Source organism: Cryptomeria japonica, chromosome 10 (genome assembly GCF_030272615.1).
Source record: "Cryptomeria japonica chromosome 10, Sugi_1.0, whole genome shotgun sequence".
In the NCBI taxonomy this organism is placed as follows: Eukaryota; Viridiplantae; Streptophyta; class Pinopsida; order Cupressales; family Cupressaceae; genus Cryptomeria; species Cryptomeria japonica.
Genome location: NC_081414.1, coordinates 496,540,398 through 496,551,568, shown reverse-complemented (window position 1 = coordinate 496,551,568; position 11,171 = coordinate 496,540,398). Strand labels below are relative to the sequence as shown.

The following is an 11,171-nucleotide window of genomic DNA, read 5'->3' as shown; positions in this document are numbered from 1 at the left end:
TGAACTAGTTTTTGTAATCCTTATTATATTAATATATATTAGTTGTCCTTTATATATCAATCACAACCTAACAAATATCTACTAGGTTGGCCTAATGAGTTGTAACATATTTATACAAAACCATCGACCCCAAATGAAATGCGTGAATGATTATACTATGTTGGCATACCTTCCACATATTCCCAAATAGCTCCCATCCAACCACATGCTACCCCATAGACCAACAAAACACATGAGTTGGTCCAAAAGATGAAACAATTAGCATATGTCAATACAACAAACTTCAATTTAGACCACCAACAAGACTTGCAGATGACCAAAGAAGAATCATCAGATACCCATCTAACATAGACTAAACAAAAGGCCATGTTGGTTCCCAAATCAATAGATCTCAAAACCCTAAGAATGTGCCAAGTCCTATATTCAGGTTGTGCAATTGACCTGGCCAACGAACAAGAATCTTATGCGAGAAGATGTCTTCTGCTCTTTGGGCTCTGCAAAACCTTGGCGGGTATACCTTCGATGAATATAGAAAATTCATAATTTTGTATCGAAAACCTGATTTAGATCCACTTAATATGGCACATATGTTTAAAGTGGATTTCTTATACCTTATTACTCCTACTCCTACTTACTTTTTTGAAATAAATAAAGAAAACTGAATCTCCAATGAGAATTATTTTATATAATTATGACCGGTGCCTTCTTTCAGGGCTACAAAGTCACATACATCTAGTTCCTAATTTTAATTCAAGTCACTTGACATTCAAATGTGTTTATACTTTATATAAACATGCAAAAATGTAATATTATTTGGTTCTTCTTGTTAATCCAATTATTGTCTTCCAAATTATTGTAATTCAATTAAATAAAATTTAATTATGCCTTACAAAAGCCAATTAACCAAATCACACAGAACCGAGAAAGCTACTTTGATAAATCAAAAATATCTTTGATATCCTAAATTAAACAAATAAGAAAGGAATAAATTGGAGACAACCACACGATATTTTATCATTCACCATCAACAAATAACCGAGCATAGGAAACTTGGATTCTTTTATTATAATCAACCATTGTAAAGAAGTACAAAATTTTCTATTGTTATTGCCTCTATTCTTCTATATTCTATATATCCCTTTTAATCGGTCCTGGTTTCTCCCTTATATAACAAAATTAGGAGAAGCAACAAGCTTGAAACTGTTACATTGCAACCCTTCAGAACTAATTATATAAGTGCATAGTTAAAAGAAAACTTGATTAAAATATTTTAAATTTTTTTGACAAATTTTTGTAACAAGTATGAAATAGAACACAATAATGAAATATGAGAATAGCCGGTGAATGTAAGTAAGCCTTTTATCATGACATTATGAGTAGCAACCCATGACCCTTGGGTCTAGCAAGGTTCTACTTTAAGTTGGGTGTGCTTCACATCCACCAAGTGATCTTCCGAGCACTCAATCCCTTGAGGCCTTCAAGTATGTCGCCTCCCACTGGTATACCTCGTAGTCACTAGGCAATTTGAAACTCTAGATGACATGCATGTTCACAAAGTGGTCTCTCCATTTTTTGTTTGTTGCTTCTCTCACCTTTGTAACAAACTTTAAATAACCAACATCCAATGTTATGATCCTATCCTAAGACAAATTGAAACTTTGAATACTCATATCCCTTTCTTCCTTCATATGTGTGATAATTTTTGGCACCATTTGACATAAATTAATTTTCCAATCACTGAAATCCCTCATGTGCTTATCCTTATCAATGATATGGGGTGTGGTCCAGTATTGAAATGTATTAAAAGAATCAATTTCGGCCCTCACTTTATATTCTTCACTGGAAACATACCTGAGCTCTTCAATGATTGTACTTATTGTTTTCTCAGTCTCTTTTATTGTGGGAGGAGCATAGGGATCTCTTTGTGTTACTTTGCACAAGGTGACTAAAGTGTGATATGTTGGTTGCCATCTTTTTGCCAAAGATTCCAACTTAGGTTTGTTTTCTTTAAACGTACCCATCATCCTCAACAGGGACTCATAGCCCTTATACACCTCATCCAACCTGTCAATAATGAGTTTTACCCTATGGGCCAGTATTTTCTCAAAAGTAGTGAGGATTTGCTGTGGAATTCTTTGCAAGGCTTCTTCATTGGCTAGTCTTAATTCCTTGATCTCCTTTTCATATTTTTCTTCTTTTCATCCCATCCTTTACTATCCTTAGTGCTATCTATAGGTGTCGGGGTAGCATGTCTGTGCATGATGATGGATTTACTCTGATTGTTAGGTTGGCCTCTTGCTTTATCTTTCCATATAGTATTTTCAACATACAACCTATTAATTTCATCATTCATTTCCTTGTGCCCTTGTTCAAGCTCAACTATTTTTGCTACATGTGCTTTACTGCATCTCTTGTGAACATAGTAGAATGCATGGTCAATGTAGCCATCTCCAATGGGGAGGTATCTTTCATGGTCTTTAAAATTGTCATTCCTTATGTTTATTTCACCATGTCTACTAGCTTTGGTTTGTTGGTGCTTTTGAAATTCACCCATGTAGCTAGTATCTCAGTTTTGGGATTATACCTTGTACCACTCATTGCTTCATCAGAATCAAACTCTGCTACCAACATGTGGTCTTCTTGTTGCCTCACTTGATCTAATAAAAACATTTATTTTAGGGTCATTCTTGGAATAATCAACATAGTACACTTCATGACCGCTTCCCTTGCTTCCGCTAGAGTAATATGTATATCATCAATTTTATTTCTTTGAAGGTTTGAGAAATAACTTCCTCATGCTTGGATTCATCCACACCCACGAGGTTTATCCATTTTCTTTCCTCAAACTCCTTCATTTTTATTTTCATCCAAAAATATTTGAACTCAGGAGTATGGATGAACTCATCATCTTCTAAGAACCTCATTGATATGGCTACTCTCTCATCCATACTGTTCATAGGCTCTATCCCTTCTTCCATTTGAGATTAATATCCATGGGTTTCTTCTTCATATCTTGGTGTAGCCATTTGCGACTGATCCACCCCTTCATCACCCTTTAAAGCCCTTAATGCAATGATGACCTCATCAGTGTCACCTTCTCCTTTCAACTCTTCATAAGCTACAACGGGATCTGGGTCATTTATCTTTTTTTTTGGATGTGGGTGAGGTAGGAGAAATCTCTTGCATAGATTCATCATCAGATACATGGTGAATAACAACCCCATGGGGTTTCTTTGGTGGAATTGTGGCCTTTTTTGGCAGGGATCCACCACCTGTTGATTTTCCATAAATTCTTTCGAAATTATTTAAACACAAATCAATTCTCTTTAACTCATCAGTTTCTTAATTGAAAAATCCAAGGAAACTAGGGTCCCTTTTCTTCTTTTCTTCTTCTAATCTCATTATGACATGCCACTTTTTCCTACTCCGCACAATGTCTTGAACTGATATACAATTCCTAATCAAATATTCTTGTATTAGTACCTCATGTGAAACTATTTTTAACAAAATAACCAATATGACATTTAGGATCACACACTCTCTCCTGGCTGGATTTTAAAGAGTAATTGGCCTTCAGATATCCTTGCAATATTTCTGGCATATTTGATCCAATGTAAAATTCTACACATTTAGTGACATGGGGCAAGAATGTCCCCTTCTTTCTTTTCTCTATCACTTCCTTCTCAAGCCACAATATTTTCCACATAAATTCCAAAAATGCAAGCCTGTCTAACACAAATAGAGGTAACAAGTGAGGAGTTTGAGGGCACCCATACACTTTGATAATAGTATGCTCTCCCGTATAGAACCAATTAGAAAAATTATGAGTATAACCCTTTTTAGTATCAAAGGCAAGTGGTCTTAACACCATTCTCAAATTTAGTGTTAATCTTTCAACCTGATGGTCGAGGGAACCAAAAATCACAATAACAAATGAATCATGAAAAACTTTATAGTCACAATCCTTGCATCTTTTGTCCCATAAATAATACCACAATTGCACTAGTAGCCTATTTCCTTGGTCATCCACCATTCCTAGTTTTAATCATTGGCTAAAAGCTTGTCTGTTCTAAAACAAAACCAAATAACATAATAGGGAATAGTGGTGAAAGTCACAACTCTTCTTCTCCTTCCACTATTGGCATTTTCATGAAGATTGTACTGATGAACTATTATGTTGTCATTGATGTCAATTATAACCGGTAATGATGTTGTTACGATGTTGTTTTGCAACTGGTAGGTGAGCTAGTGAAGGAAACCGATATTACTTGAGAAGCAATGAGATCAACCGGTAACCCTACCTGTTGATGTGCTAAACCCTAACCGATGGAGCTTGGTGAATTGGTTGTATTGGTTTATGATCAAATTATGAATGGTAATGATTATGCCACATATGCATGTTGTATGTGAAGAGTTTCAAATAGTTTTTAGCCCGTAGAGATAACAATTTTATCTTGGGAATGAGCAAGTTCATTGCATGAAGTGGAAACCACATGATGAGTTACAGGGATCGATGAAGCGGTGATCAAGGAGTGGTCGAGGTTATCTTGAATGATTTGCAATGATTTCTATGCAATCCAACGGTCATACCTGAACCGATTTGTTTGTAATATCTATGAGATCTTAGGTTTGTGATGTGTTACTGACCTATTGTTTTTTTATAAGGTCAATGAGTTGTTTTGTTGTAGTGTTGGCAATTTTGGTTAAGTGTAAGTGTGATTGGTTGCCAAACCAAAAGGTGTATCTATAGTATGTGTGAAGGTAGATAGGAGCATGAAAAGGATTTGATCAAGCAGAGTAGTGCTATTCACCAGATCAACAAACCCCTGTTGTCTCTAACAATTACAACAGTCAAATTCCTTAACAGGGTAAGCTCTAACAGGCTTAGTGATATCTAAATCCTCTAACCAAGTGATCCATTAGCTTGGATTTAAAATCCTCTACCAAGGTTACTCCTAATAGGGTATTTCTTCTAATAGGGCATTATAGTCAATCCCTTAACCAGGTGGTCCCTAACAGGATTTGTTCTTAACAAGACTTTTGTAAAATATTTAACAGGCTTGGCTCCTAACAAGGCGAACTTCAGAAGAGTTCAAAATACTTGTGGGTATTCATCCCCATCGTGGTTTTTCCCATTTGGGTTTCCATGTCAAAATCAATGTGTCAAGTGGTAAATGTTTTTGGTGGTTATGTTTGCTATGGTTAATTTTCTTAACTATTAAATCCACTTAGATATGATAAGAGGACCGACAGTAATATGAAATGTGCTTTTACTTTTGTCAGTTAAGTAGCTGGATGTTTTGGTTAAATGGTTTGAGAGTTTCAGAGCTATTATGCTATTATTCTATTATGATAGTCAACCAGTATACTTGACAGTGATATTGGAATTTGTAGTTCAATGTTTGAACTAGTTAGTTCAGAGATTGACTTGTGAGATTGTTTTTGAGTTTGGTGAAAGTTTAGTCATTTTTCTATCTACTGATTCACCCCCCCCATCTCAGTAGTTGTCTGGATCATTATTGATTCATCATACCATCATCCACGCCACAAGTTGATCACAAATTTTCTTCTCTAGTTCAGATGCAAAGTCAAATTCAAGGTTTACTTTAGAATTTTGTATTCTCATGGCCATGCACATTTGTGATATTTACATTTTTGCCCTGACATCCTCTCCTAATATCTGACATAAGGCAAAGTAGGTTTTCTGAAAGTAAACAAGAAAATCCTCCATAGGAAATGGCTCGCTGCCTGTAATTACTAAGGGTTTATTATTTATAACCCTCCTTTAAGAGTATGAGAGCTCATCCTTTCTAAATGTTTTGTGCAATCTATTATAATGAATTTCAAATTGTTCAAGATCGACCCTAGTCAAGGCTTGCTTATTCAACATGAAGCAGTCAACAATAGCTGATTTTATCACCACCAGAAAAGGATTTCTACTAGGCATCTTGATGGTTCTGGTCACTAGATGATAATTGTCTTCTAGGACTTGAATTAATTCAACATCAATGAAGACATTTGGTACTATCGATTTTGCAACATCAAAGGTCCAGGGATTCAACATAGGGACCTTCTCATCTCTGTTTTGATAAAAGTACCAAAATAAATCTCCCCCTGCTATGGGAATTGTAGCATCCGAACAATGCTCTAGCCTATCCTTAAACACATTTTTGGCTCCAATATCTGCTAACCTAGGTATTGCATCTAATAATGATTTTTGCATTAGCTTTTTAGCTGGTTTTGTTGTCCCAAGTTTTCTTTCAGAGCTTTCGCCCCCTTTTGAACTTTCACCTCCTTTGGATTCTTCCTTCTTCCTAGGTACTTTAACCTTATGCTTCCTATTGGAGATGCAACTGAATTTTATAAATTTTGTAGCTTGAGAAGTAATGAAGTACTTACTTGTAAGCTATTGCAAGTGATTCTGGCTTGTTCTTCCTGGTCGCAGAGCTCACTCCATATAATTCTTTAGGTTGAAATAAAAAATTTCAAGCAAAAATCAACTATTAATGGTGGCTCTTGAGGGTCTTTTTTGAATTTAATTCATGCATGCCATTAATAGCTCTACCACCCTTTTGAAATTTTGATTTATGACATACTGATGTCATTAATCAACTTGCCTCGGCTCACCCTTTTCACAGTATCACAAATTAGTAATCGCTATATCGCAACACTTATTTCCCCTTTATTTTAGCTCCTTGCAATATGGCGGCATGTAATCCAACTATTACCACTATATCAGAACTTCATCTTTCATTAATTGTGTCGATCTTGGGATCTGGCGATATTTTATTGGACCCTCACTATATCACATTCTTATGATTTCTTTACTAGTTCCCTTTGGCAATACTGTGATAATACTTTAAGTTACTTTGTTATCACTATGTTGCCCCCATATTTGGCATACCTTTAAAATTGAACATCAAATCAGTCTCAGTGTGGAGTAAAGATCCAATGGGTGTTTATGCATAAGTAATGAGAACGTTGTCCAAGGTCATTACTAGTCAAAATATGAAAAATGGAAGAATTTTGAAAATTACCACAAATTGAGGGAAATCAGTTGACAGCTAGGATTTAAGCGTCATTTTGTATCACGTGGCCAACTTTCACTTGAACCCATTTCATACTTTGTCGTATTTTAAACCTTCAATTTTTGGTGTCTGTTGCCTAGAAATGATTAAAATCTCTCATTTTAGGATTCTTCATGAGTAAATTGTGTTTTTATCTTGTTTTCCTATCATAAATGCATGTTTCAAATTTCAACACTTAAATCCTTACCGTTTAGAAGATATGGTAATTTTTCTCAAGCCTGTGCATTAAATTTAAAATATTTAGATTATTGCCCCCACGGGTTAGTAGAGTTGGTCAAGTCTTGGGTGTTCATGCCTGAGGTCTTGGGTCCGATTCTTTGGCCCGAAATTACCCCTTTACGGACACTTGGGGGCGGTGTTGGTTATCCCATGGTCGTAGGGACTAGTCTCGCCTCACTGCTCGCCCCGTAAAGGGAAATCGTTGGGCAGTGAGTCGCGGGGATACCCTTCAAAAAAAAAATATATATATATATATTTAAATTATTTTTCAAAAAAATAATTTAATATTTTATATTATTTTAATATTGTGCCCTTTTTGCGGGAAAAAGTTGTCTAGAATTTCATTTTCATCTCTCCTTTATTCTTCTTCGTGGTCGATGAGTCAAGGTCATAATCTTTTAAAAAAATGGTTAAAGATGCTCCATTTTCGAGCATTTTTAACCCATAATCATAACCTTTGCAAAAGAAGGTTAGAAATGCTCCATTTTGGAGCATTCTTAACCCATATTTCTAACCTCTCACCCCCCCCCAAAAAAAAAGAGAGGTTAGGAATGCTCCAAACCTGAGCATTTTTAACCTCATTTCTTAACCTTGTGGGCCTGCTTTGTCAAAAAGATTAGAAATGCTCCATTTTGGAGCATTCTTAACCTCTTCCATAAAATTTTTTATAAAAGAGGAAGAAGAAGCTATGAAAAGAAAGTGATTTTCATTGGTTGCAATGATGGCAGAATACACACATAATGTATTTCACTAGATTTTGGAAATTTTCTGGTGCACTTGGTAAGGCTGTTATTAGAGTTAGAGGTTGAAGTTGCAGGAATTACAAATGACGATCACTATTCCAGAGCCCCTTCTTGGAGATGGTAAAATCCTTATTGATGGGAATCCTGCTGAGGAATTCAAAAAGAACTGATTTTCGATGGCGGCTTTGTTACACCAGAAAGCAATGCATTTGGCCATGCTTTTAGAGATTATCGAAAGGAAAGCAAAAGACGGGAAATTGTGGAAGAGTTTTATAGGACTCAACACATTAACTAGACTTATGATTTTGTTTTACGCAAGTGTGAAGAATATGGTAAGCTTGACAGAGTTGTGATGAGCATTTGGGAACGTTGTGAGCTACTGAATGAGTTTGTAGATGAGTCTAATCCTGACCTAGAAGAGCCCCAAATTGAGCATCTCCTCCAAACAGCAGAAGTCATTCACAAAGATTATCCCAATGAAGTTTGGCTTCATTTGACTGGACTCATTCATGGTTTGGCCAAGGTGCTACTTCATCCTAGTTTTGGAGATGAACCTCAATGGGTTGTTGTAGGTGACACTTTCCCTATTGGATGTGTATTCGATGAATCCATAGTTCATCACCAGTATTTTAAAGGTAACCCAGATTACTACAACCCCGAATACAACATAAAGTATGGATGTTTATTCTGATAAGTGTGGACTGTTAAAGGTTATTATGTCATGGGGTCACAATGAATACATGCACATGGTTACACAAATGAACAATACAACGTTACCCCCTATTGCACTCTTTATCATCAGATTTCAGTCTTTCTACGCTCTACATCGTGCTGGTGCTTACACCCATTTCCTGAAGGAGGAGAATTACGAAATGCTGGAGTGGCATAAAATATTCAAAAAATATGATTTATACAGTAAGAGTAAAGTAAGAATTGGTGTTAGAATCCTTTGGCTGATTATTTATTGTATGGTCTAGTAAGCAATGGTTTGGTGTATTTTTTAAAGTAGAAGCCAAGATGTATGACAGATAAGATATTTAGTCAAATTGAGATGCACTCGAAGACGTGATTGCAAACCATGGAGATCATGGAGCATTAACAAAGCAAGTGAAATGCTTGACAAAATGCCTCACAGAAATGTGGTCCCATGGAATGCGATGATCTCAGGATATGCGCAGAATAGGGTTTGCTGAAAAGGCCTTAGAGACGTTCAAGCGAATGCACTGTGCAAGTTTAAATCTAAACTCCGCAACCTTTATCAGCAATATGCCAGCTTGTGCTAAAATGAGGCTATAGAACAGAGAATGCACATTCATCAAAGCATAATTGAAAGTGGACATGTTTGCAAAATGTGGAAACATTCACAGGAAAGCAAACCATTTGACAGAATGTTTCAAAGAGATGTCATCTCAGCGAATGCAATGATTGTAGGATATGCACAAAATGGATTTCCTGAAAAAGCTTTCATTCAAAACGACAGGTGTAAATTTGAATGCACCAACCTTTTCCAGTTCCTTACGTGGTCTGGACATTTATGAAAGCATAAAGGATAGAGGAATTGCGTCAGATGTTGTAGTCGCAGCTGCTCTGGTAGATAATGTTGCAAATCGTGGAAGCTCACACAAGGCAAGTGAGCTATATGACATAATGCCCCGAAGTGATGTCATCTTATGACTACGATTATTGCAAAACATTTGCAATACGAGACATAGGGTATTAATGTATGTAAACTGCAAAAATATAGACCAAAATCTGTGAACTGTTGGACAAAGAACCTCGAAGAAATATGACCTTTGACATTGTAAGCTTTGTGTGAAGTGTGAATGAAAGTTCAAAAGTAGATAACGGTTTACTAAAAATGCAAGTAAAGCTTACGAAGTTTCAAAGAACTTCCAAAATACCGATGAAAGGAAAATCATAAAGCACCATCTTGGAGGAGTTATTTAAAGTACCAATCTAAATATAATGGTTATGATTCTTGACAAGTGAAAATCTCTTCAAATGTTGGTGAAGAAGTTGGTAATAGTTATCGAGTGAAAATACTTAATATTCATAAGTGTTCTACATGTGAAATGTGAAGATGTTGACAATGCATGTCGAGAGCTAGACAAAATATAACGAGGAAATAATTTTGTGATTAGAATGAAAGTGTCCAAATAGAGTTAACTTTGACGGGAATGAATGTGCATATTTCAAATAGAAGCTACCACCTCTATTTTAGAATATGTTCGATGCAAAGGATTGATAGGTTGATACAATGTGCATGTCTAAGTGTAATGAAGTAGCAACATGTTGGTGAAAGGATAATTTATGTCAATGATGGATATAGCTCAAGTTATGGATATTTGCAACACATGATCCTTTTTCATCCTTATGAAGAGGCTCAAAGTTTTATTTTCTTTTCAAATGAAAATATATGTTTTGTATCCTTACGTGACTAGATGACAACGAATGAAGCAAATGATGATGGAGAACTACTTCAACAAGATCCATAACTTGAAAATTATAATGTTTCAAGTGGTTCTTTTTTATGTGACTTTTGTCACTCATTGTAATTAAAGATTAGAAACTGGACCTTATTCATGCAAAAGTGATGTAGTTTCTAACTAAGTTCTTTTTGCATAAAAATGAGTTAGTTATTAACTTATCCAAGTTAGTTACTGAGGTGGTTATTCTGGGAAGCCTATAAATGCAAGGCTATTTTCATTTGTAGGGGGGGACTCTTATAGAAGGGAAGATGCTAGAGAACTTTGGGTTTTTACATTTGTGCACACAATGCTTTTGAACTTGTATATTTTCAAGAGAACAATGAAGAGTGCATTGAATTCGTATGCCTTGAATGTATTCATAATTTATTATTACTAATTTCTCTTATGTTAAATAAGTAATTAATTTTGTGTATTGGTGCAATCCATTGGTTTTGTTTCCAAAATATATGCATTTTGGTGAAATCCATCATTTCCTGGTATCCTGAAATGTGTGTTGGTACAACTTATTTCTTCATATGTTGGGGTTTGTTGTCTTTCTTTCATCAACATTGCATATCTAAAGCACATCTCATGCTAAATCTTTGTAATCATTATCTATTGTGAAATATCAATCGGTATTCGTATGTCTACTG

At 35.5% G+C, this 11,171-nt stretch overlaps 1 pseudogene; it reads left to right on the top strand.

Moving 5' to 3' along the window:
* Positions 1-8,133: 8,133 nt before the first annotated feature.
* Positions 8,134-9,027, top strand: LOC131039354 (inositol oxygenase 1-like; annotated as a pseudogene).
* The last annotated feature ends 2,144 nt before the right edge of the window (positions 9,028-11,171 follow it).